Here is a 27,448-nt window from a genome sequence, read left to right as displayed (position 1 = left end):
TACGAATTCCGATTTACTCACCTGTTATCAGGAGAGATCTCAGTGCTGAATCTTTAAGGCCAGTACTGATCCTGAAAAGTAATTGTACCCGTACTTACCAGTAACTTGAATTTCCTTCCATAGGCTAACATTGACTGTTTTCACTTGGAAATTCTTCTCAGTGTGGCGGTTTGGAACTTTAAAATATTGCTCTAAAATCAGCCGAACTACGAATTCTGATTTACTCACCTGTTATCAGGAGAGACCTCAGTGCTGAATCTTTAAGGCCAGTACTGTTCCTTAAAAATAATTCTAACCGTACTTACCAGTTGGTTGAATTTCCTTCCATAGGCTAACATTGACTGGTTTCACTTGGAAATTCTTCTCAGTGTGGAGGTTTGGAACTTTAAAATATTCCTCTAAAATCAGCCGAACTACGAATTCCGATTTACTCACCTGTTATCAGGAGAGACCTCAGTGCTGCATATTTCAGCCTAGCACAGACCCTGAAAAGTAATTCTAAGCGTACTTACCAGTAATTTGTATTTACTTCCATAGGAATCCATTGTGTGGTTTTCAGCAGATAAGTTTCCAAGTGTGGAGTGTTGGAACTTACAAATATTCCTCTAAAATCAGCCGAACTATGAATTCCGATTTACTCACCTGTTATCAGGAGAGACCTCAGTGCTGAATTTTTAAGGCCAGTACTGATCCTGAAAAATAATTCTAACCATACTTACCAGTAACTTGTATTTCCTTCCATAGGCTAACATTGACTGGTTTCACTGGGAAATTCTTCTAAGTGTGGAGTTTAGAACTTACAAATATTCCTCTAAAATAAGCTGAATTCCGAATTCCGATTTACTCTCCTGTTATCAGGAGAGAACCCAGTGCTGCATCTTTTAGCCCAGCACTGACCCTGAAAAGTAATTCTAAGCGTACTTATCAGTAGCTTGTATTTCCTTCCATAGGAATCCATTGTGTGGTTTTCAGCAGAAAAGTTTCTAAGTGTGGAGTTTTGGAACTTAAAATTTTCCTCTAAAATCAGCCGAACTATGAATTTCGATTTACTCACCTGTTATCAGGAGAGACCTCAGTGCTGAATCTCTAAGGCCAGTACTGATCCTGAAAAGTAATTGTAACCGTACTTATAGTAACTTGAATTTCCTTCCATAGGCTAAAATTGACTGGTTTCACTTGGAAATTCTTCTCAGTGTGGAGGTTTGGAACTCTAAAATATTACTCTAAAATCAGCCGAACTACGAATTCCGATTTACTCACCTGTTATCAGGAGAGACCTCAGTGCTGAATCTTTAAGGCCAGTACTGATCCTGGAAAGTAATTCTAACCATACTTACCAGTAACGTGTATTTCCTTCCATAGGCTTACATTGACTGGTTTCACTTGGAAATTCTTCTAAGTGTTGAGTTTTGGAACTTTAAAATATTCCTCTAAAATCAGCCAAACTACAAATTCCGATTTAGTCACATGTCATCAGGAGAGAACTCGGTGCTGCATCTTTTAGCCCAGCACTGACCCTGAAAAGTAATTCTAAGCGTAGTTACCAGTAACTTGCATTTCCTTCCATAGGAATCCATTGTGTGGTTTTCAGCAGAAAGGTTTCTGAATGTAGCGTTTTGGAACTTACAAATATTGCTCTAAAATCAGCCGAACTACAAATTCCGGTTTACTCACCTATTATCAGGAGAGAGCCCAGTGCTGCATCTTTTAGCCCAGCACTGACCCTGAAAAGTAATTCGAATTGTACTTACCAGTAACTTGTATTAACTTCCATAGGAATCCATTATGTGGTTTTCAGCAGAAAAGTTTCTAAGTGTGGAGTTTTGGAATTTACAAATATTCCTCTAAAATCAGCTGAACTACGAATTCCGATTTACTCACCTGTTATCAGGAGAGAACCCAGTGCTGCATCTTTTAGCCAAGAACTGACCCTGAAAAGTAATTCTAAGCGTACTTGCCAGTAACTTGTATCTCTTTCCTTAGGAATCCATTGTGTAGTTTTCAGCAGAAAAGTTTCAAAGTGTGGAGTTTTGGAACTTACAAATATTCTTATAAAATCAGCCGAACTACGAATTTCGATTTACTCACCTGTTATCAGGAGAGACCTCAGTGCTGAATCTTTAAGGCCAGTACTGATCCTGAAAAGTAATTCGAACCATACTTACCAGTAGGTTGAATTTCCTTCCATAGGCTAACATTGACTGGTTTCACTTGGAAGTTCTTCTCAGTGTGGAGGTTTGGAACTTACATATATTCCTCTAAAATCAGCCAAACTATGAATTCTGATTTACTTACCTGTTATCAAGAGAGAACACAGTGCTGCATCTTTTAGCCCAGCACTGACCCTGAAAAGTAATTCTAAGCGTACTTCTCAGTAACTTGTATTTCTTTCCATAGGAATCCATTGTGTAGTTTTCAGCAGAAAAGTTTCTAAGTGTGGAGTGTTGGGACTTACAAATATTCCTCTAGAATCAGCCGAACTACGAATTCCGATTTACTCACCTTTTATCAGGAGAGACCTCAGTGCTGAATCTTTAAGGCCAGTACTGATCCTGAAAAGGAATTCTAACCGTACTTACCAGTAGGTTGAATTTCCTTCGATAGGCTAACATTGACTGGTTTCACTTGGAAATTCTTCTCAGTGTGGAGGTTTGGAACTTTAAAATATTCCTCTAAAATCAGCCGAACTACGAATTCCGATTTACTCACCTGTTATCAAGAGAGACCTCAGTGCTGCATCTTTTAGCCTAGCACGGACCCTGAAAAGTAATTCTAAGCGTACTTACCAGTAACTTGTATTTACTTCCATAGGAATCCATTGTGTGGTTTTTAGCAGATAAGTTTCCAAGTGTGGAGTGTTGGAACTTACAAATATTCCTCTAAAATCAGCCGAACTATGAATTCCGATTTACTCACCTGTTATCAGGAGAGACCTCAGTGCTGAATCTTTAAGGCCAGTACTGATCCTGAAAAGTAATTCTAACCGTACTTACCAGTTGGTTGAATTTCCTTCCATAGGCTAACATTTACTGGTTTCACTTGGAAATTCTTCTCAGTGTGGAGGTTTGGAACTTTAAAATATTCCTCTCAAATCAGCCGAACTACGAATTCCGATTTACTCACCTGTTATCAGGAGAGATCTCAGTGCTGTATCTTTTAGCCTAGCACGGACCCTGAAAAGTAATTCTAAGTGTACTTACCAGTAACTTGTATTTACTTCCATAGGAATCCATTGTGTGGTTTTCAGCAGATAAGTTTCCAAATGTGGAGTGTTGGAACTTACAAATATTCCTCTAAAATCAGTCGAACTATGAATTCCGATTTACTCACCTGTTATCAGGGAGAACCCAGTGATGCATCTTTTAGCCTAGCACTGACCCTGAAAAGTAATTCTAACCGTACTTACCAGTTGGTTGAATTTCCTTCTATAGGCTGACATTGACTGGTTTCACTTGGAAATTCTTCTCAGTGTGGAGGTTTGGAACTTTAAAATATTCCTCTAAAATCAGCCGAACTACGAATTCTGATTTACTCACCTGTTATCAGGAGAGACCTCAGTGCTGTATCTTTTAGCCTAGCACGGATCCTGAAAAGTAATTCTAGGCGTACTTACCAGTAGCTTGTATTTCCTTCCATAGGAATCCATTGTGTGGTTTTCAGCAGAAAAGTTTCTAAGTGTGGAGTTTTGGAACTTACAAATATTCCTCTAAAATCAGCCGAACTACGAATTCCGATTTACTCACCTGTTATCAGGAGAGACCTCAGTGCTGAATCTTTAAGGCCAATACTGATCCTTAAAAGTAATTGTACCCGTACTTACCAGTAACTTGAATTTCCTTCCATAGGCTAACATTGACTGGTTTCACTTGGAAATTCTTCTCAGTGTGGAGGTTTGGAACTTTAAAATATTCCTCTAAAATCAGCCGAACTACGAATTCCGATTTACTCACCTGTTATCAGGAGAGACCTCAGTGCTGCATCTTTTAGACTAGCACGGACCCTGAAAAGTAATTCTAAGCGTACTTACCAGTAATTTGTATTTACTTCCATAGGAATCCATTGTGTGGTTTTCAGCAGATGAGTTTCCAAGTGTGGAGTGTTGGAACTTACAAATATTCCTCTAAAATCAGCCGAACTATGAATTCCGATTTACTCACCTGTTATCAGGAGAGACCTCAGTGCTGAATCTTTAAGGCCAGTACTGATCCTGAAAAATAATTCTAACCGTACTTACCAGTAACTTGTATTTCCTTCCATAGGCTAACATTGACTGGTTTCACTTGGAAATTCTTCTCAGTGTGGAGGTTTGGAACTTTAAAATACTCCTCTAAAATCAGCCGAACTACGAATTCCGATTTACCCACCTGTTATCAGGAGAGACCTCAGTGCTGCATCTTTTAGCCTAGCACGGACCCTGAAAAGTAATTCTAAGCGTACTTACCAGTAATTTGTATTTACTTCCATAGAAATCCATTGTGTGGTTTTCAGCAGATAAGTTTCCAAGTGTGGAGTGTTGGAACTTACAAATATTCCTCTAAAATCAGCCGAACTATGAATTCCGATTTACTCACCTGTTATCAGGAGAGACCTCAGTGCTGAATTTTTAAGGCCAGTACTGATCCTGAAAAATAATTCTAACCATACTTACCAGTAACTTGTATTTCCTTCCATAGGCTAACATTGACTGGTTTCACTGGGAAATTCTTCTAAGTGTGGAGTTTAGAACTTACAAATATTCCTCTAAAATAGGCTGAATTACGAATTCCGATTTACTCTCCTGTTATCAGGAGAGAACCCAGTGCTGCATCTTTTAGCCCAGCACTGACCCTGAAAAGTAATTCTAAGCGTACTTATCAGTAGCTTGTATTTCCTTCCATAGGAATCCATTGTGTGGTTTTCAGCAGAAAAGTTTCTAAGTGTGGAGTTTTGGAACTTAAAATTTTCCTCTAAAATCAGCCGAACTACGAATTTCGATTTACTCACCTGTTATCAGGAGAGACCTCAGTGCTGAATCTTTAAGGCCAGTACTGATCCTGAAAAGTAATTGTAACCGTACTTATAGTAACTTGAATTTCCTTCCATAGGCTAAAACTGACTGGTTTCACTTGGAAATTCTTCTCAGTGTGGAGGTTTGGAACTCTAAAATATTGCTCTAAAATCAGCCGAACTACGAATTCCGATTTACTCAAATGTTATCAGGAGAGACCTCAATGCTGAATCTTTAAGGCCAGTACTGATCCTGGAAAGTAATTCTAACCATACTTACCAGTAACGTGTATTTCCTTCCATAGGCTTACATTGACTGGTTTCACTTGGAAATTCTTCTAAGTGTTGAGTTTTGGAACTTTAAAATATTCCTCTAAAATCAGCCAAACTACAAATTTCGATTTAGTCACATGTCATCAGGAGAGAACTCAGTGCTGCATCTTTTAGCCCAGCACTGACCCTGAAAAGTAATTCTAAGCGTACTTACCAGTAACTTGTATTTCCTTCCATAGGAATCCATTGTGTGGTTTTCAGCAGAAAGGTTTCTAAGTGTAGCATTTTGGAACTTACAAATATTGCTCTAAAATCAGCCAAACTACAAATTCCGGTTTACTCACCTATTATCAGGAGAGAGCCCAGTGCTGCATCTTTTAGCCCAGCACTGACCCTGAAAAGTAATTCGAATTGTACTTACCAGTAACTTGTATTAACTTCCATAGGAATCCATTATGTGGTTTTCAGCAGAAAAGTTTCTAAGTGTGGAATTTTGGAATTTACAAATATTCCTCTAAAATCAGCTGAACTACGAATTCCGATTTACTCACCTGTTATCAGGAGAGAACCCAGTGCTGCATCTTTTAGCCAAGCACTGACCCTGAAAAGTAATTCTAAGCGTACTTGCCAGTAACTTGTATCTCTTTCCTTAGGAATCTATTGTGTAGTTTTCAGCAGAAAAGTTTCTAAGTGTGGAGTTTTGGAACTTACAAATATTCTTCTAAAATCAGCCGAACTACGAATTTCGATTTACTCACCTGTTATCAGGAGAGACCTCAGTGCTGAATCTTTAAGGCCAGTACTGATCCTGAAAAGTAATTCTAACCATACTTACCAGTAGGTTGAATTTCCTTCCATAGGCTAACATTGACTGGTTTCACTTGGAAGTTCTTCTCAGTGTGGAGGTTTGGAACTTACATATATTCCTCTAAAATCAGCCAAACTATGAATTCTGATTTACTTACCTGTTATCAAGAGAGAACACAGTGCTGCATCTTTTAGCCCAGCACTGACCCTGAAAAGTAATTCTAAGCTTACTTCTCAGTAACTTGTATTTCTTTCCATAGGAATCCATTGTGTGGTTTTCAGCAGAAAAGTTTCTAAGTGTGGAGTGTTGGAACTTACAAATATTCCTCTAGAATCAGCCGAACTACGAATTCCGATTTACTCGCCTTTTATCAGGAGAGACCTCAGTGCTGAATCTTTAAGGCCAGTACTGATCCTGAAAAGTAATTCTAACCGTACTTACCAGTAGGTTGAATTTCCTTCGATAGGCTAACATTGACTGGTTTCACTTGGAAATTCTTCTCAGTGTGGACGTTTGGAACTTTAAAATATTCCTCTAAAATCAGCCGAACTGCGAATTCCGATTTACTCACCTGTTATCAAGAGAGACCTCAGTGCTGCATCTTTTAGCCTAGCACGGACCCTGAAAAGTAATTCTAAGCGTACTTACCAGTAACTTGTATTTACTTCCATAGGAATCCATTGTGTGGTTTTTAGCAGATAAGTTTCCAAGTGTGGAGTGTTGGAACTTACAAATATTCCTCTAAAATCAGCCGAACTATGAATTCCGATTTACTCACCTGTTATCAGGAGAGACCTCAGTGCTGAATCTTTAACGCCAGTACTGATCCTGAAAAGTAATTCTAACCGTACTTACATGTTGGTTGAATTTCCTTCCATAGGCTACCATTTACTGGTTTCACTTGGAAATTCTTCTCAGTGTGGAGGTTTGGAACTTTAAAATATTCCTCTCAAATCAGCCGAACTACGAATTCCGATTTACTCACCTGTTATCAGGAGAGATCTCAGTGCTGTATCTTTTAGCCTAGCACGGACCCTGAAAAGTAATTCTAAGTGTACTTACCAGTAACTTGTATTTACTTCCATAGGAATCCATTGTGTGGTTTTCAGCAGATAAGTTTCCAAGTGTGGAGTGTTGGAACTTACAAATATTCCTCTAAAATCAGTCGAACTATGAATTCCGATTTACTCACCTGTTATCAGGAGAGAACCCAGTGCTGCATCTTTTAGCCTAGCACTGACCCTGAAAAGTAATTCTAACCGTACTTACCAGTTGGTTGAATTTCCTTCCATAGGCTAACATTGACTGGTTTCACTTGGAAATTCTTCTCAGTGTGGAGGTTTGGAACTTTAAAATATTCCTCTAAAATCAGCCGAACTACGAATTCTGATTTACTCACCTGTTATCAGGAGAGAACTCAGTGCTGTATCTTTTAGCCTAGCACGGATCCTGAAAAGTAATTCTAGGCGTACTTACCAGTAGCTTGTATTTCCTTCCATAGGAATCTATTGTGTGGTTTTCAGCAGAAAAGTTTCTAAGTGTGGAGTTTTGGAACTTACAAATATTCCTCTAAAATCAGCCGAACTACGAATTCCGATTTACTCACCTGTTATCAGGAGAGACCTCAGTGCTGAATCTTTAAGGCCAATACTGATCCTTAAAAGTAATTGTACCCGTACTTACCAGTAACTTAAATTTCCTTCTATAGGCTAACATTGACTGGTTTCACTTGGAAATTCTTCTCAGTGTGGAGGTTTGGAACTTTAAAATATTCCTATAAAATCAGACGAACTACGAATTCCGATTTACTCACCTGTTATCAGGAGAGACCTCAGTGCTGCATCTTTTAGACTAGCACGGACCCTGAAAAGTAATTCTAAGCGTACTTACCAGTAATTTGTATTTACTTCCATAGGAATCCATTGTGTGGTTTTCAGCAGATAAGTTTCCAAGTGTGGAGTGTTGGAACTTACAAATATTCCTCTAAAATCAGCCGAACTATGAATTCCGATTTACTCACCTGTTATCAGGAGAGACCTCAGTGCTGAATCTTTAAGGCCAGTACTGATCCTGAAAAATAATTCTAACCGTACTTACCAGTAACTTGTATTTCCTTCCATAGGCTAACATTGACTGGTTTCACTGGGAAATTCTTCTAAGTGTGGAGTTTTGGAACTTACAAATATTCCTCTAAAATCAGCTGAATTACGAATTCCGATTTACTCTCCTGTTATCAGGAGAGAACCCAGTGCTGCATCTTTTAGCCCAGCACTGACCCTGAAAAGTAATTCTAAGCGTACTTATCAGTAGCTTGTATTTCCTTCCATAGGAATCCATTGTGTTGTTTTCAGCAGAAAAGTTTCTAAGTGTGGAGTTTTGGAATTTACAAATATTCCTCTAAAATCAGCTGAACTACGAATTCCGATTTACTCACCTGTTATCAGGAGAGAACTCAGTGCTGCATCTTTTAGCCAAGCACTGACCCTGAAAAGTAATTCTAAGCGTACTTGCCAGTAACTTGTATCTCTGTCCTTAGGAATCCATTGTGTAGTTTTCAGCAGAAAAGTTTCTAAGTGTGGAGTTTTGGAACTTACAAATATTCTTCTAAAATCAGCCGAACTACGAATTTCGATTTACTCACCTGTTATCAGGAGAGACCTCAGTGCTGAATCTTTAAGGCCAGTACTGATCCTGAAAAGTAATTCTAACCATACTTACCAGTAGGTTGAATTTCCTTCCATAGGCTAACATTGACTGGTTTCACTTGGAAATTCTTCTCAGTGTGGAGGTTTGGAACTTACAAATATTCCTCTAAAATCAGCCAAACTACGAATTCTGATTTACTTGCCTGTTATCAAGAGAGAACACAGTGCTGGATCTTTTAGCCCAGCACTGACCCTGAAAAGTAATTCGAAGCGTACTTCTCAGTAACTTGTATTTCTTTCCATAGGAATCCATTGTGTGGTTTTCAGCAGAAAAGTTTCTAAGTGTGGAGTGTTGGAACTTACAAATATTCCTCTAGAATCAGCCGAACTACGATTTCCGATTTACTCACCTTTTATCAGGAGAGACCTCAGTGCTGAATTTTTAAGGCCAGTACTGATCCTGAAAAGTAATTCTAACCGTACTTACCAGTAGGTTGAATTTCCTTCGATAGGCTAACATTGACTGGTTTCACTTGGAAATTCTTCTCAGTGTGGAGGTTTGGAACTTTAAAATATTCCTCTAAAATCAGCCGAACTACGAATTCCGATTTACTCACCTGTTACCAGGAGAGATCTCAGTGCTGTATCTTTTAGCCTAGCACGGACCCTGAAAAGTAATTCTAAGTGTACTTACCAGTAACTTGTATTTACTTCCATAGGAATCCATTGGGTGGTTTTCAGCAGATAAGTTTCCAAGTGTGGAGTGTTGGAACTTACAAATATTCCTCTAAAATCAGTCGAACTATGAATTCCGATTTACTCACCTGTTATCAGGAGAGAACCCAGTGCTGCATCTTTTAGCCTAGCACTGACCCTGAAAAGTAATTCTAACCGTACTAACCAGTTGGTTGAATTTCCTTCCATAGGCTAACATTGACTGGTTTCACTTGGAAATTCTTCTCAGTGTGGAGGTTTGGAACTTTAAAATATTCCTCTAAAATCAGCAGAACTACGAATTCTGATTTACTCACCTGTTATCAGGAGAGACCTCAGTGCTGTATCTTTTAGCCTAGCACGGATCCTGAAAAGTAATTCTAGGCGTACTTACCAGTAGCTTGTATTTCCTTCCATAGGAATCCATTGTGTGGTTTATAGCAGAAAAGTTTCTAAGTGTGAAGTTTTGGAACTTACACATATTGCTCTAAAGTCAGCCGAACTACGAATTCCGATTTACTCACCTGTTATCAGGAGAGACCTCAGTGCTGAATCTTTAAGGCCAGTACTGATCCTGAAAAGTAATTGTACCCGTACTTACCAGTAACTTAAATTTCCTTCCATAGGCTAACATTGACTGTTTTCACTTGGAAATTCTTCTCAGTGTGGAGGTTTGGAACTTTAAAATATTGCTCTAAAATCAGCCGAACTAAGAATTCCGATTTACTCACCTGTTATCAGGAGAGACCTCAGTGCTGCATCTTTTAGACTAGCACGGACCCTGAAAAGTAATTCTAAGCGTACTTACCAGTAATTTGTATTTACTTCCATAGGAATCCATTGCGTGGTTTTCAGCAGATAAGTTTCCAAGTGTGGAGTGTTGGAACTTACAAATATTCCTCTAAAATCAGCCGAACTATGAATTCCGATTTACTCACCTGTTATCAGGAGAGACCTCAGTGCTGAATCTTTAAGGCCAGTACTGATCCTGAAAAATAATTCTAACCGTACTTACCAGTAACTTGTATTTCCTTCTATAGGCTAACATTGACTGGTTTCACTTGGAAATTCTTCTCAGTGTGGAGGTTTGGAACTTTAAAATATTCCTCTAAAATCAGCCGAACTACGATGTAACGCCCTGAACGTCTCAGGATCGTTTAACAGACACGATAATGAGAACGCAACCACTTGTGAAGGTTTAGTTATTTTAATGAAGGCAAAAATAATACAAGGAATAAACAAAGGTTATAGTCACTGGAATCCTCCAGGCTAAGTACGTTACCAGCCCACAGCACGGATGGTCCTAACCGTCCTCTGCATATACGCCGATCCCGGCGTATGCCAACAGAGGGCAGAAATGAAATGGCCGACAATGCCAATCGGTAGGCTGTGAGGGGGCACGAAGAGTGTTGGGGAGAATCGAGGAGTCAGGGAAACACCCAGCCGGGGTCTCTACCTGAAGGGAGCAGCCGCTCAACCTCTTCCTCAGACTGCACCGGGACGCGGAGTCACCTCCTGGTGATGCGTCACCGATACCCCAATCACAAGCAAAGAAGACTGAACCGAGAGCAGCCACTCGATCGATCCTGTGGACTTCCGAGTCTGTAACGCGGCAAACACCTCCTGGTGTGCGTTACAGCTGGCAGTCCCTGTATCTCTGGTCGGGCTGGGAGTTACGACTCCAACCAGCAAAAGCGCCACTGCGCTTTGACTCAGCCGAGTCAAAAAGCGAAGCTCAATGGTTATCCGGTAGAGCTTCCGGGTCCTTCACAGGTGACGATGGGGCAAGACACGGCCCAGGGAGTAACGACTCCACCTACCTCCGTTCTTGCCTTACTGGAGCACCACTCCGGAACACTGCTCTTCACTAAGCAGGTACGTCGGTGTAAACACAATATCCGACAGCGTTGTACCTCCCGGTTCCTCCCTTTATAGGGCGTGTTTTCCTTGAGTTATGTAACAGCTCTCCTGTTTACATAAGGGCGTGTTTTCCTTGAGTTATGTAACAGCTCTCCTGTTTACATAAGGGCGTGTTTTCCTTGAGTTATGTAACAGCTCTCCTGTTTACATAACCTCTCAACCGCTAAGCATCCTGGGAGATGTAGTCCGTTTTCGCTGGTTACCGTTTTCCTCCCCTCGCATGACAGGAATTCTTGACAGTACATCCTCCCTCTCAGCGGCTCCCCACGGGTCCAGCGCTGGCAGGAAAACGCCGATGGAACAAGGAGACCAAGCGCGGAGCTTGAACCCCTTCAGCCGGTTCCCATGACTGCTCCTCCGGGCCATAGCCTTTCCACGCAACCAGGTACCACAGCTTCCCCCTGCGCCATTTGGACGCCCGTATGCCCAACACTTCATACTCCACCTCCGACTCCACGCATAACGGCCTAGGTGTCCCAGACGGCTTGGAGGGTGCTGGTTTGAGCAATGATACATGAAAGACAGGGTGTATCCGCAATGACTGGGGCAAGCACACCTTCACGTTCACGGGACCCATACACTTGGTAATTCGATAGGGGCCCATGTACTTGGGATGGAACACACTGTTCTTTCGAAACCTCATGTTTCTTGTGGATATCCAGACGTAGTCTCCAGTGCGGTACAGTGGCCCGGGCCTTCTCTTCCTGTCTGCCGCAGCCTTGTATCTTCTCTTGGCCTCTATTAGGACAGCCCTTGAGCGCATCAACGTGTCTTTTATGTGTGCCACCCTGTCCGCTGTGGCGGGAATCCTGTCCTCTCTGAACGGATGTAGAAATGGCAAGAACCTGGGATGTTGGCCATAGTTGCTATAGAACGGAGATGACTGTGTGGAGCTGTGAGTGGCGTTGTTATAGGCTATCTCTGCAACCCATAGCAAGTCGACCCATTCTTCCCTGCCCTGGTCCACAAAACATCGCAGGTACTGTTTGAGCATATGGTTCAGGCGCTCGGTTTGGCCGTCCGTTTGAGGGTGGTAGCTGGTGGACAGGGCGGTCTTAACATGCAGCGCAGTGCACCAAGTCTTCCAGAATTGCGCAGTAAACTGCGACCCCCGGTCCGACACGATCACCCCAGGTAATCCATGCAGTCGTACCACATTCTTTAGGAGTAGTGACGCCAATTCCCCGGCCGTAGGGACTCTCTTGCAGGGGATGAAGTGCCCCATTTTCGGCAAGTAATCCACCACCACCAGTATTGCCGTCATCCCCTGGTCTACCGGTAGGCCCACCACGAAGTCCAGTGATATGCTATCCCATGGTCTATCCGGGGTCGGAAGTGGATGTATGAGCCCTTGGGTTCGGCCATGGTCGGCCTTCATGGTAGCACACGTAGGACACTCCTGTCCCCACCTCCTGACATCCACTCTCATGGTTGGCCACCAGAAATGCCGTCCCATGCTAGCCACCGTTTTTTCAAAGCCCAAATGACCTGCGCATGGAGAGTCATGGCACCAGATGAATGCTTGTTTCCTTAGCCTAGGCGTGGGTATCAATAGGCACCTGCCCTTCAGGGGTATCCCGTCCTTCAGCTGCCATTCTCTGTGACTGAGGAGCCACCTCCGCCATGCGAATGACCTGATCCCTCTCTTTATTCCCCTCAGGAAAGTATCCGGTTGGATAACCCCCAATACCATCCTCGGGGAAATGATGGAATGCTCGGTCGCAGGCAATGGTTCCTTAACTGCAGATTGACGGGACAGGGCGTCCGCCTTCCGGTTTTCCGTCCCCGGCCGATATGTGATGCGGATAGTTGAACCCCGCAAAGAAGATCATCCACCGCAGCTGTCTGGGAGAAAGGTGTCTTGTGGCCATCATGAACTGTAGGTTCTGATGGTCCGTGTACACCGATACCACATGTCTTGCCCCATCAACCAATGCCTCCATTCGGTGAAGGCGTCCTTGATTGCGAGAAGCTCCTTCTCCGCAATATGGTAGTTGCGTTCGGCGTCGTTGAGTTTGCGGGACATGTACGCAACGGGATGAAGCACCCCTGTGTCGTGGTTGCGTTGGGACAAGATAGCCCCCAGCGCCACATCCGATGCGTCCGCTTCCACCACGTAGGGGAGATCCGGATCGGGGTGAGCCAACACCGGCGCCTTACCAAAGGCGCTTTTCAGGGCCTCAAAGGCTTTGTTCGCTTCAGGGGACCAGACAAACTCCTTGGACTTCCTCAGTAGCTGTGTGATTGGGGCCACCAATCCTGAAAATCCATCTATAAACCGCCTGTAAAAGTTGGCGAAGCCAATGAAACTTTGGACGTCCTTCACGCTTTGGGGCACCGGCCATTCTTTCACCGCCTTGATCTTTCGTTCTGCCATCTCCTGTCCCTCTGGACTCAGCATCACTCCGAGGAATTCCACGGATGTGACGTGGAAGTCACACTTGCTGAGTTTACAAAACAGCATGTTTTCCCTCAGTTTTTGGAGCACAGCTTTGACGTGGTGTACGTGCTCCTCCACACTGGACGAATAGATGAGGATGTCGTCGATATATACGACCACGTAGATATCCAACTCCTCTCTGAATACCTCATTCAAAAAGTACTGAAAGGCTGCCGGGGCGTTGCACAGACCGAACGGCATGACGAGGTACTCAAAAAGGCCGAACCTGGTCTTAAAGGCGGTCTTCCACTCGTCTCCGTCCCTCATGCGCACCAGATGGTATGCCCCTTTCAAATCCAACTTGGTGTAGATACGAGCTTTCTTGACCTGTTCCAGAAGTACACTGATGAGTGGCAAGGGGTACCGATTCTTTACGGTTATCGCATTCAATGCCCTAAAGTCCACACAGGCTCTCAGCTCCCCATTAGCCTTCGGGATGAAGAAGAGTGGCGAGGCGGCCGGAGACTTGGACGGGCGGATGAATCCTAGCTTGAGGAGTTTATCCAGGTACCCCCGGAGATGCATGTTTTCAGGCTCCGTCAGGGCATACAGCCTGCCGCTGGGAATGCTGGCCCCTGGCACCAGGTCGATCTGGCAGTCAAACTGTCTATGTGGTGGTAGCACTTCCGCCTTCACCTCATCAAATACATCCTCAAAACTGTGATAAGCCTGGGGGAGAGCCACATCTTTTTCTGCCGCTGTAGCCACCGTCTGACCCCGCTCTCATCTGCGTCAAGGGATTCCGTTCTTATTCCACAATGCAGGATGCAATACGGTGACGTCAGTTCGATGCGATGTGTTGGCCAATCCACAGAGGGGTTGTGTTTCTGTAGCCACGGCAATCCCAATATGACGCCATATTGGGGCGCTCGGATGATGTTAAAATCGATTTGTTCCAAATGGTTCCTCCCACATCTCATCGGAAGGACCCCCGTGTGCTGCCCGATGGGCCCCGTCACCAATCGCCTTCCGTCTACAGCATAGACGTCTTCGGGTACAGCTTTGGGAAGAAGCACTAGCCCTAGCCTGCATGCCTCGTTGTGGTCCATAAACATGCCAGTGGCCCCTGAATCCACCATGGCCACAACGGGTATCCACTGGTCATGCACTCCCACGTGCACCGTGAGAAACAGGTGTCGTTGTCCCTTAGTGACCGAGTTGGAAAGTGAAGGGATGGATGAGTGACTCCGAGATGCCCCTTCTTTGATCTGGGAGTCCTCTAGTTTTCCGCCGGTACGTCCACCACGGCTGTTACCGACCGGTTGGCCCGATAACGTGACGTCTTCGGTTTGGCAGGGCATTCACGTACGTAGTGGCCTTTTTTGCCACAATATAGGCACAATCCTTGTTTACGGCGTGACTCTTTCTCCGTGGCTGTGAGGCTCGCTCGTATTGCGCCGATGTCCATGGGTTCTCCCTTGGATGCGGTGGAAGTTTCAGGACTTCCCACTGTCACATAGGATGGAAGGGATTTTCCTTTTCTCCCATGATCCCCCTTTCTTTCACTTAGCCTATGTTCCAGCCGTAATACCAGGTTGATAAGGCCCTCACATGTCTTGGGTTGTGGGTCAATATGAGCCACGGCGTCCTTGAGCTCATCGCACAGCCCGTGATGGAAGAGCGCCGTCTGTTTAGCAACAGGCCACTTGGTTTCCGCAACCAGCCTTCGGAACGCGTTGAGATACTGCACCAGGTCGTTGGATCCCTGTCTCAACTCAAGCATTTCACGGTCGGCCGTGTACGAGTCAGCCCTTCTGTCGAAGACCTTCAGGAATTCCTCGTGAAAAGCACCCCAATCACATAAGATGGGGTCGTCCCTGCTCACCAGAGGTACGGCCCATTGTGCCGCGTTTCCAGCCAAATAGGATATAAGGAAAGCCACACGAGCCTGACTCGTGGGGAACGCCCTTAGTTTGCACGATAAATGTAGCGCCACTTGTGTGAGGAATACCTGCACTGTGTTAGGATCCCCACTGTACCTCTCTGGTGTTGCCAAGGGGACGGCTACCGGCATTTCCACTACTATAGCAGGGGTCTGGTTCGTGAGGGAGGTGCTGGGCGTGAGCGGGTCCAATTGGATAGCATCCAGTCTGGCTTTTACATCGGCTGTTTCTTGCCTGGAGGCAGCCAATTCAATTTGCACGGTCGCTAAAGCAGCCAGCACATCATCAAGTGTTGCCATGTCTGTTATCGACCGGGAGACAGTTAGTGTTTATTATGGTCGGATATTTTGTAACGCCCTGAACGTCTCAGGATCGTTTAACAGACACGATAATGAGAACGCAACCACTTGTGAAGGTTTAGTTATTTTAATGAAGGCAAAAATAATACAAGGAATAAACAAAGGTTATAGTCACTGGAATCCTCCAGGCTAAGTACGTTACCAGCCCACAGCACGGATGGTCCTAACCGTCCTCTGCATATACGCCGATCCCGGCGTATGCCAACAGAGGGCAGAAATGAAAACGCCGACAATGCCAATCGGTAGGCTGTGAGGGGGCACGAAGAGTGTTGGGGAGAATCGAGGAGTCAGGGAAACACCCAGCCGGGGTCTCTACCTGAAGGGAGCAGCCGCTCAACCTCTTCCTCAGACTGCACTGGGACGCGGAGTCACCTCCTGGTGATGCGTCACCGATACCCCAATCACAAGCAAAGAAGACTGAACCGAGAGCAGCCGCTCGATCGATCCTGTGGACTTCCGAGTCTGTAACGCGGCAAACACCTCCTGGTGTGCGTTACAGCTGGCAGTCCCTGTATCTCTGGTCGGGCTGGGAGTTACGACTCCAACCAGCAAAAGCGCCACTGCGCTTTGACTCAGCCGAGTCAAAAAGCGAAGCTCAATGGTTATCCGGTAGAGCTTCCGGGTCCTTCACAGGTGACGATGGGGCAAGACACGGCCCAGGGAGTAACGACTCGACCTACCTCCGTTCTTGCCTTACTGGAGCACCACTCCGGAACACTGCTCTTCACTAAGCAGGTACGTCGGTGTAAACACAATATCCGACAGCGTTGTACCTCCCGGTTCCTCCCTTTATAGGGCGTGTTTTCCTTGAGTTATGTAACGGCTCTCCTGTTTACATAAGGGCGTGTTTTCCTTGAGTTATGTAACAGCTCTCCTGTTTACATAAGGGCGTGTTTTCCTTGAGTTATGTAACAGCTCTCCTGTTTACATAACCTCTCAACCGCTAAGCATCCTGGGAGATGTAGTCCGTTTTCGCTGGTTACCGTTTTCCTCCCCTCGCATGACAGGAATTCTTGACATACGAATTCCGATTTACTCCCCTGTTATCAGGAGAGATCTCAGTGCTGCATCTTTTAGCCTAGCACGGACCCTGAAAAGTAATTCTAAGCGTACTTACCAGTAATTTGTATTTACTTCCATAGAAATCCATTGTGTGGTTTTCAGCAGATAAGTTTCCAAGTGTGGAGTGTTGGAACTTACAAATATTCCTCATGAATCAGCCGAACTATGAATTCCGATTTAGTCACCTGTTATCAGGAGAGACCTCAGTGCTGAATCTTTAAGGCTAGTACTGATCCTGAAAAATAATTCTAACCATACTTACCAGTAACTTGTATTTCCTTCCATAGGCTAACATTGACTGGTTTCACTGGGAAATTCTTCTAAGTGTGGAGTTTTGGAACTTACAAATATTCCTCTAAAATCAGCTGAATTACGAATTCCGATTTACTCTCCTGTTATCAGGAGAGAACCCAGTGCTGCATCTTTTAGCCCAGCACTGACCCTGAAAAGTAATTCTAAGCGTACTTATCAGTAGCTTGTATTTCCTTCCATAGGAATCCATTGTGTGGTTTTCAGCAGAAAAGTTTCCAAGTGTGGAGTGTTGGAACTTACAAATATTCCTCTTGAATCAGCCGAACTATGAATTCCGATTTACTCACCTGTTATCAGGAGAGACCTCAGTGCTGAATCTTTAAGGCTAGTACTGATCCTGAAAAATAATTCTAACCATACTTACCAGTAACTTGTATTTCCTTCCATAGGCTAACATTGACTGGTTTCACTGGGAAATTCTTCTAAGTGTGGAGTTTTGGAACTTACAAATATTCCTCTAAAATCAGCTGAATTACGAATTCCGATTTACTCTCCTGTTATCAGGAGAGAACCCAGTGCTGCATCTTTTAGCCCAGCACTGACCCTGAAAAGTAATTCTAAGCGTACTTATCAGTAGCTTGTATTTCCTTCCATAGGAATCCATTGTGTGGTTTTCAGCAGAAAAGTTTCTAAGTGTGGAGTTTTGGAACTTAAAATGTTCCTCTAAAATCAGCCGAACTACGAATTCCGATTTACTCACCTGTTATCAGGAGAGACCTCAGTGCTGAATCTTTAAGGCCAGTACTGATCCTGAAAAGTAATTATAACCGTACTTACAGTAACTTGAATTTCCTTCCATAGGCTAAAATTGACTGGTTTCACTTGGAAATTCTTCTCAGTGTGGAGGTTTGGAACTCTAAAATATTACTCTAAAATCAGCCGAACTACGAATCCCGATTTACTCAAATGTTATCAGGAGAGACCTCAGTGCTGAACCTTTAAGGCCAGTACTGATCCTGGAAAGTAATTCTAACCATACTTACCAGTAACTTGTATTTCCTTCCATAGGCTTACATTGACTGGTTTCACTTGGAAAATCTTCTCAGTGTGGAGGTTTGGAACTTTAAAATATTCCTCTAAAATCAGCGGAACTACGAATTCCGATTTACTCACCTGTTATCAGGAGAGGACCCAGTGCTGCATCTTTTAGCCAAGCACTGACCCTGAAAAGTAATTCTAAGCGTACTTGCCAGTAACTTGTATCTCTTTCCTTAGGAATCCATTGTGTGGTTTTCAGCAGAAAAGTTTCTAAGTGTGGAGTTTTGGAACTTTCAAATACTCCTCTAAAATCGGCCGAACTATGAATTCCGATTTACTCACCTGTTATCAGGAGAGAACTCAGTGCTGCATCATTTAGCCCAGCACTGACCCTGAGAATTAATTCTAAGCGTACTTACCAGTAACTTGTATTTCCTAACATAGGAATCTATTGTGTGGTTTTCAGCAGAAAAATATGAAAGTGTGGAGTTTTGGAACTTACAAATATTCCTCTAAAATCAGCCGAACTACGAATTCTGATTTACTCAGCTGTTATCGGGAGAGATCCCAGTGCTACATCTTTTAGCCCAGCACTGACCCTGAAAAGTAATTCTAAGCGTACTTACCAGTAACTTGTATTTCCTTCCATAGGAATCCATTGTGTGGTTTTCAGCAGAGAAGTTTTGAAGTGTGAAGTTTTGGTACTTACAAATATTCCTCTAAAATAAGCCAAACTACGAATTCCGATTTACTCACATGTCATCAGGAGAGAACTCAGTGCTGCATCTTTAAGGCCAGTACTGATCCTGAAAAGTAATTCTCACCGTACTTACCAGTAACTTGTATTTCCTTCCATAGGAATCCATTGTGTGGTTTTCAGCAGAAAAGTATGAAAGTGTGGAATGTGTTGGAACTTACAAATATTCCTCTAAAATCAGCCGAACTACGAATTCCGATTTACTCACCTGTTATCGGGAGAGATCCCAGTGCTACATCTTTTAACCCAGCACTGACCCCGAAAAGTAATTCTAAGCGTACTTATCAGTAACTTGTATTTCGTTCCATAGGAATCCATTGTGTGGTTTTCAGCAGAGAAGTTTCGAAGTGTGGAGTTTTGGTACTTACAAATATTCCTCTAAAATAGGCCAAACTACGAATTCCGATTTACTCACATGTCATCAGGAGAGAACTCAGTGCTGGATCTTTTAGCCCAGCAGTGACCCTGAAAAGTAATTCTAAGCGTACTTACCAGTAACTTGTATTTCCTTCCATAGGAATCCATTGTGTGGTTTTCAGCAGAAAAGTTTCTAAGTGTGGAGTTTTGGAACTTACAAATATTCCTCTAAAATCAGCTGAATTACGAATTCCGATTTACTCTCCAGTTATCAGGAGAGAACCCAGTGCTGCATCTTTTAGCCCAGCACTGACCCTGAAAAGTAATTCTAAGCATACTTACCAGTAGCTTGTATTTCCTTCCATAGGAATCCATTGTGTGGTTTTCAGCAGAAAAGTATGAAAGTGTGGAATGTGTTGGAACTTACAAATATTCCTCTAAGATCAGCCGAGCTACGAATTTTGATTTACTCACCTGTTATCAGGAGAGACCTCAGTGCTGAATCTTTAAGGCCAGTACTGATCCCGAAAAGTAATTGTAACCGTACTTACCAGTAACTTGAATTTCCTTCCATAGGCTAACATTGACTGGTTTCACTTGGAAATTCTTCTAAGTGTGGAGATTTGGACCTTTAAAATATTCCTCTAAAATCAGCCGAACTACGAATTCCGATTTACTCACATGTCATCAGGAGAGAACTCAGTGCTGCATCTTTTAGCCCAGCAGTGACCCTGAAAAGTAATTCTAAGCGTACTTACCAGTAACTTGTATTTCCTTCCATAGGAATCCATTGTGTGGTTTTCAGCAGAAAAGTTTCTAAGTGTGGAGTTTAGGAATTTACAAATATTCCTCTAAAATCAGCCGAACTACGAATTATGATATACTCACCTGTTATCAGGAGAGAACTCAGTGCTGCATCTTTTAGCCCAGCACTGACCCTGAAAATTAATTCTAAGCATACTTACCAGTAACTTGTATTTCCTTCCATAGGAGTCCATTGTGTGGTTTTCAGCAGAAAAGTATGAAAATGTGGATTTTTGGAACTTACAAATATTCCTCTAAAATCAGCCGAACTACGAATTCTGATTTACTCACCTGTTATCAGGAGAGATCCCAGTGCTACATCTTCTAGCACAGCAGTGACCCTGAAAAGTAATTCTAAGCGTACTTACCAGTAACTTGTATTTCGTTCCATAGGAATCCATTGTGTGGTTTTCAGCAGAGAAGTTTCGAAGTGTGGAGTTTTGGTACTTACAAATATTCCTCTAAAATAAGCCAAACTACGAATTCTGATTTACTCACATGTCATCAGGAGAGATCTCAGTACTGCATCTTTTAGCCCAGCACTGACCCTGAAAAGTAATTCTAAGCGTACTTACCAGTAACTTGTATTTCCTTCCATAGGAATTCATTGTGTGGTTTTCAGCAGAAAAGTTTCTAAGTGTGGAGTTTTGGAACTTACAAATATTCCTCTAAAATCAGCCGATCTACGAATTCCGATTTACTCACCTGTTATCAGGAGAGACCTCAGTGCTGAATCTTTAAGGCCAGTACTGATCCTGAAAAGTAATTGTACCCGTACTTACCAGTAACTTGAATTTCCTTCCATAGGCTAACATTGACTGGTTTCACTTGGAAATTCTTCTAAGTGTGGAGATTTGAACCTTTAAAATATTCCTCTAAAATCAGCCGAACTACGAATTCCGATTTACTCACATGTCATCAGGAGAGAACTCAGTGCTGCATCTTTTAGCCCAGCAGTGACCCTGAAAAGTAATTCTAAGCGTACTTACCAGTAACTTGTATTTCCTTCCATAGGAATCCATTGTGTGGTTTTCAGCAGAAAAGTTTCTAAGTGTGGAGTTTAGGAATTTACAAATATTCCTCTAAAATCAGCCGAACTACGAATTACGATTTACTCACCTGTTATCAGGAGAGAACTCAGTGCTGCATCTTTTAGCCCAGCACTGACCCTGAAAATTAATTCTAAGCATACTTACCAGTAACTTGTATTTCCTTCCATAGGAATCCATTGTGTGGTTTTCAGCAGAAAAGTATGAAAATGTGGATTTTTGGAACTTACAAATATTCCTCTAAAATCAGCCGAACTACGAATTCTGATTTACTCACCTGTTATCAGGAGAGATCCCAGTGCTACATCTTCTAGCACAGCAGTGACCCTAAAAAGTAATTCTAAGCGTACTTACCAGTAACTTGTATTTCGTTCCATAGGAATCCATTGTGTGGTTTTCAGCAGAGAAGTTTCGAAGTGTGGAGTTTTGGTACTTACAAATATTCCTCTAAAATAAGCCAAACTACGAATTCTGATTTACTCACATGTCATCAGGAGAGATATCAGTACTGCATCTTTTAGCCCAGCACTGACCCTGAAAAGTAATTCTAAGCGTACTTACCAGTAACTTGTATTTCCTTCCATAGGAATTCATTGTGTGGTTTTCAGCAGAAAAGTTTCTAAGTGTGGAGTTTTGGAACTTACAAATATTCCTCTAAAATCAGCCGAACTACGAATTCCGATTTATCCACCTGTTATCAGGAGAGATCCCAGTGCTGCATCTTATAGCCCAGCACTGACCCTGAAAAGTAATTCTAACCATACTTACCAGTAGGTTGAATTTCCTTTCATAGGCTAACATTGACTGGTTTCACTTGGAAATTCTTCTCAGTGTGGAGGTTTGGAACTTTAAAATATTCCTTTAAAATCAGCCGAACTACGAATTCCGATTTACTCACATGTCATCAGGAGAGAACTCAGTGCTGCATCTTTTAGCCCAGCACTGACCCTGAAAAGTAATTCTAAGCGTACTTAACAGTAGCTTGTATTTCCTTCCATAGGAATCCATTGTGTAGTTTTCATCAGAAAAGTTTCAAAGTGTTGAGTTTTGGAACTTACAAATATTCCTCTAAAATCAGCCAAATTACGAATTCCGATTTACTCTCCTGTTATCAGGAGAGAACCCAGTGCTGCATCTTTTAGCCCACCACTGACCCTGAAAAGTAATTCTAAGTGTACTTACCAGTAACTTGTATTTCCTTCCATAGGAATCCATTGTGTGGTTTTCAGCAGAAAAGTTTCTAAGTGTGGAGTTTTGGAACTTACAAATATTCCTCTAAAATCATCCGAATTACAAATTCCGATTTACTCTCCTGTTATCAGGAGAGAACCCAGTGCTGCATCTTTTAGCCCCGCACTGACCCTGAAAAGTAATTCTAAGCGTACTTACCAGTAGCTTGTATTTCCTTCCATAGGAATCCATTGTGTGGTTTTCAGCAGAAAAGTTTCTAAGTGTGGAGTTTTGGAACTTACAAATATTCCTCTAAAATCAGCCGAACTACGAGTTTCGATTTACTCACCTGTTATCAGGAGAGACTTCAGTGCTGAATCTTTAAGGCCAGTACTGATCCTGAAAAGTAATTCTAACCGTACTTACCAGTAACTTGAATTTCCTTCCATAGGCTAACATTGACTGGTTTCACTGGGAAATTCTTCTCAGTGTGGAGGTTTGGAACTCTAAAATATTCCTCTAAAATCAGTTGAACTACGTATTCCGATTTACTCACCTGTTATCGGGAGAGAACCCAGTGCTGCATCTTTTAGCCTAGCACTGACCCTGAAAAGTAATTCTAAGCGAACTTACCAGTAACTTGTATTTCCTTCCATAGGAATCCATTGTGTGGTTTTCAGGAGAAAAGTTTCTAAGTGTGGAGTTTTGGAACATACAAATATTCCTCTAAAATTAGCCGAACTACGAATTTCGATGTACTCACCTGTTCTCAGGAGACACCTCAGTGCTGAATCTTTAAGGCCAGTACTGATCCTGAAAAGTAATTCTAACCGTACTTACTAGTTGGTTGAATTTCCTTCCATAGGCTAACATTGACTGGTTTTTCCGTTGGAAATTTTTCTCAGTGTGGAGGTTTGGAACTTACAAATATTCCTCTAAAATCAGCCGAACTACGAATTCCGATTTACTCACATGTCATCAGGAGACAACTCAGTGCTGCATCTTTTAGCCCAGCACTGACCCTGAAAAGAAATTCTAAGCGTACTTACCAGTAACTTGTATTTCCTTCCTTAGGAATCCATTGTGTGGTTTTCAGCTGAAAAATTTCTAAGTGTGGAGTTTTGGAACTTACAAATATTCCTCTAAAATCAGCTGAATTACGAATTCCGATTTACTCTCCTGTTATCAGGAGAGAACCCAGTGCTGCATCTTTTAGCCCAGCACTGACCCTGAAAAGTAATTCTAAGCGTACTTACCAGTAGCTTGTATTTCCTTCCATAGGAATCCATTGTGTGGTTTTCAGCAGAAAAGTTTCTAAGTGTGGAGTTTTGGAACTTACAAATATTCCTCTAAAATCAGCCGAACTACGGATTCCGATTTACTCACCTGTTATCAGGAGAGATCCCAGTGCTGCATCTTTTAGCCCAGCACTGACCCTGAAAAGTAATTCTAAGCGTACTTACCAGTAACTTGTATTTCCTTCCTTAGGAATCCATTGTGTGGTTTTCAGCAGAAAAGTTTCTAAGTGTGGAGTTTAGGAATTTACAAATATTCCTCTAAAATCAGCCGAACTACGAATTAAGATTTACTCACCTGTTATCAGGAGAGAACTCAGTGCTGCATCTTTTAGCCCAGCACTGACCCTGAAAATTAATTCGAAGCGTACTTACCAGTAACTTGTATTTCCTTCCATAGGAATCCATTGTGTGGTTTTCAGCAGAAAAGTATCTAAGTGTGGAGTTTTAGAACTTACAAATATTCCTCTAAAATCAGCCGAACTACGGATTCCGATTTACTCACCTGTTATCAGGAGAGATCCCAGTGCTGCATCTTTTAGCCCAGCACTGACTCAGAAAAGTAATTCTAAGCGTACTTACCAGTAACTTGTATTTCCTTCCTTAGGAATCCATTGTGTGTTTTTCAGCAGAAAAGTTTCTAAGTGTGGAGTTTTGGAACTTACAAATATTCCTCTAAAATCAGCCGAACTACGAATTCCGATTTACTCACCTGTTATCAGGAGAGAACTCAGTGCTGCATCTTTTAGCCCAGCACGGACCCTGAAAAGTAATTCTAAGCGTACTTACCAGTAACTTGTCTTTCCTTCCATAGGAATCCATTGTGTGGTTTTCAGCAGAAAAGTTTCTAAGTGTGGAGTTTAGGAATTTACAAATATTCCTCTAAAATCAGCCGAACTACGAATTACGATTTACTCACCTGTTATCAGGAGAGAACTCAGTGCTGCATCTTTTAGCCCAGCACTGATCCTGAAAATTAATTCTAAGTGTACTTACCAGTATCTTGTATTTCATTCCATAGGAATCCATTGTGTGGTTTTCAGCAGAAAAGTATGAAAGTGTGGAGTTTTGGAACTTACAAATATTCCTCTAAAATCAGCCGAACTACGAATTCCGATTTACTCACCTGTTATCGGGAGAGATCCCAGTGCTACATCTTTTAACCCAGCACTGACCCTGAAAAGTAATTCTAAGTGTACTTATCAGTAACTTGTATTTCGTTCCATAGGAATCCATTGTGTGGTTTTCAGCAGAGAAGTTTCGAAGTGTGGAGTTTTGGTACTTACAAATATTCCTCTAAAATAAGCCAAACTAGGAATTCCGATTTACTCACATGTCATCAGGAGAGAACTCAGTGCTGGATCTTTTAGCCCAGCAGTGACCCTGAAAAGTAATTCTAAGCGTACTTACCAGTAACTTGTATTTCCTTCCATAGGAATCCATTGTGTGGTTTTCAGCAGAAAAGTTTCTAAGTGTGGAGTTTTGGAACTTACAAATATTCCTCTAAAATCAGCTGAATTACGAATTCCGATTTACTCTCCTGTTATCAGGAGAGAACCCAGTGCTGAATCTTTTAGCCTAGCACTGACCCTGAAAAGTAATTCTAAGCGTACTTACCAGTAGCTTGTATTTCCTTCCATAGGAATCAATTGTGTGGTTTTCAGCAGAAAAGTTTCTAAGTGTGGAGTTTTGGAACTTACAAATATTCCTCTAAGATCAGCCGAGCTACGAATTTTGATTTACTCACCTGTTATCAGGAGAGACCTCAGTGCTGAATCTTTAAGGCCAGTACTGATCCCGAAAAGTAATTGTAACCGTACTTACCAGTAACTTGAATTTCCTTCCATAGGCTAACATTGACTGGTTTCACTTGGAAATTCTTCTAAGTGTGGAGATTTGGACATTTAAAATATTCCTCTAAAATCAGCCGAACTACGAATTCCGATTTACTCACATGTCATCAGGAGAGAACTCAGTGCTGCATCTTTTAGCCCGGCAGTGACCCTGAAAAGTAATTCTAAGCGTACTTACCAGTAACTTGTATTTCCTTCCATAGGAATCCATTGTGTGGTTTTCAGCAGAAAAGTTTCTAAGTGTGGAGTTTAGGAATTTACAAATATTCCTCTAAAATCAGCCGAACTACGAATTACGATTTACTCACCTGTTATCAGGAGAGAACTCAGTGCTGCATCTTTTAGCCCAGCACTGACCCTGAAAATTAATTCTAAGCATACTTACCAGTAACTTGTATTTCCTTCCATAGGAATCCATTGTGTGGTTTTCAGCAGAAAAGTATGAAAATGTGGATTTTTGGAACTTACAAATATTCCTCTAAAATCAGCCGAACTACGAATTCCGATTTACTCACCTGTTATCAGGAGAGATCCCAGTGCTACATCTTCTAGCACAGCACTGACCCTGAAAAGTAATTCTAAGCGTACTTACCAGTAACTTGTATTTCCTTCCATAGGAATCCATTGTGTGGTTTTCAGCAGAGAAGTTTCGAAGTGTGGAGTTTTGGTACTTACAAATATTCCTCTAAAATAGGCCAAACTACGAATTCTGATTTACTCACATGTCATCAGGAGAGATCTCAGTGCTGCATCTTTTAGCCCAGCACTGACCCTGAAAAGTAATTCTAAGTGTACTTACCAGTAATTTGTATTTCCTTCCATAGGAATCCATTGTGTGGTTTTCAGCAGAAAAGTTTCTAAGTGTGGAGTTTTGGAACTCTAAAATATTCCTCTAAAATCAGCCGAACTACGAATTCCGATTTACTCAAATGTTATCAGGAGAGACCTCAGTGCTGAATCTTTAAGGCCAGTACTGATCCTGAAAAGTAATTCTAACCATACTTACCAGTAACTTGTATTTCCTTTCATAGGCTTACATTGACTGGTTTCACTTGGAAATTCTTCTCAGTGTGGAGGTTTGGAACTCTAAAATATTCCTCTAAAATCAGCTGAAATACGAATTCCGATTTAATCAAATGTTATCAGGAGAGACCTCAGTGCTGAAGCTTTAAGGCCAGTACTGATCCTGAAAAGTAATTCTAACCGTACTTACCAGTAACTTGTATTTCCTTCCATAGGAATCCATTGTGTGGTTTTCAGCAGAAAAGTTTCTAAGTGTGGAGTTTTGGAACTTACAAATATTCCTCTAAAATCAGCCGAACTACGAATTCCGATTTACTCACCTGTTATCAGGAGAGACCTCATTGCTGAATATTTAAGGCCAGTACTGATCCTGAAAAGCAATTCTAACCGTACTCACCAGTAACTTGAATATCCTTCCATAGGCTAACATTGACTGGTTTCACTGGGAAATTCTTCTAAGTGTGGAGTTTTGGAACTTACAAATATTCCTCTAAAATCAGCCGAACTACGAATTCCGATTTACTCACCTGTCATCAGGAGAGAACTTAGTGCTGCATCTTTTAGCCCAGCAGTGACCCTGAAAAGTAATTCTAAGCGTACTTACCAGTAACTTGTATTTCCTTCCATAGGAATCCATTGTGTGGTTTTCAGCAGAAAAGTTTCTAAGTGTGGAGTTTTGGAACTTACAAATATTCCTCTAAAATCAGCTGAATTACGAATTCCGATTTACTCTCCTGTTATCAGGAGAGAACCCAGTGCT

Source organism: Triturus cristatus, chromosome 1_1 (genome assembly GCF_964204655.1).
Source record: "Triturus cristatus chromosome 1_1, aTriCri1.1, whole genome shotgun sequence".
NCBI lineage: Eukaryota > Metazoa > Chordata > Amphibia > Caudata > Salamandridae > Triturus > Triturus cristatus.
This window is presented reverse-complemented; position numbering follows the sequence as displayed.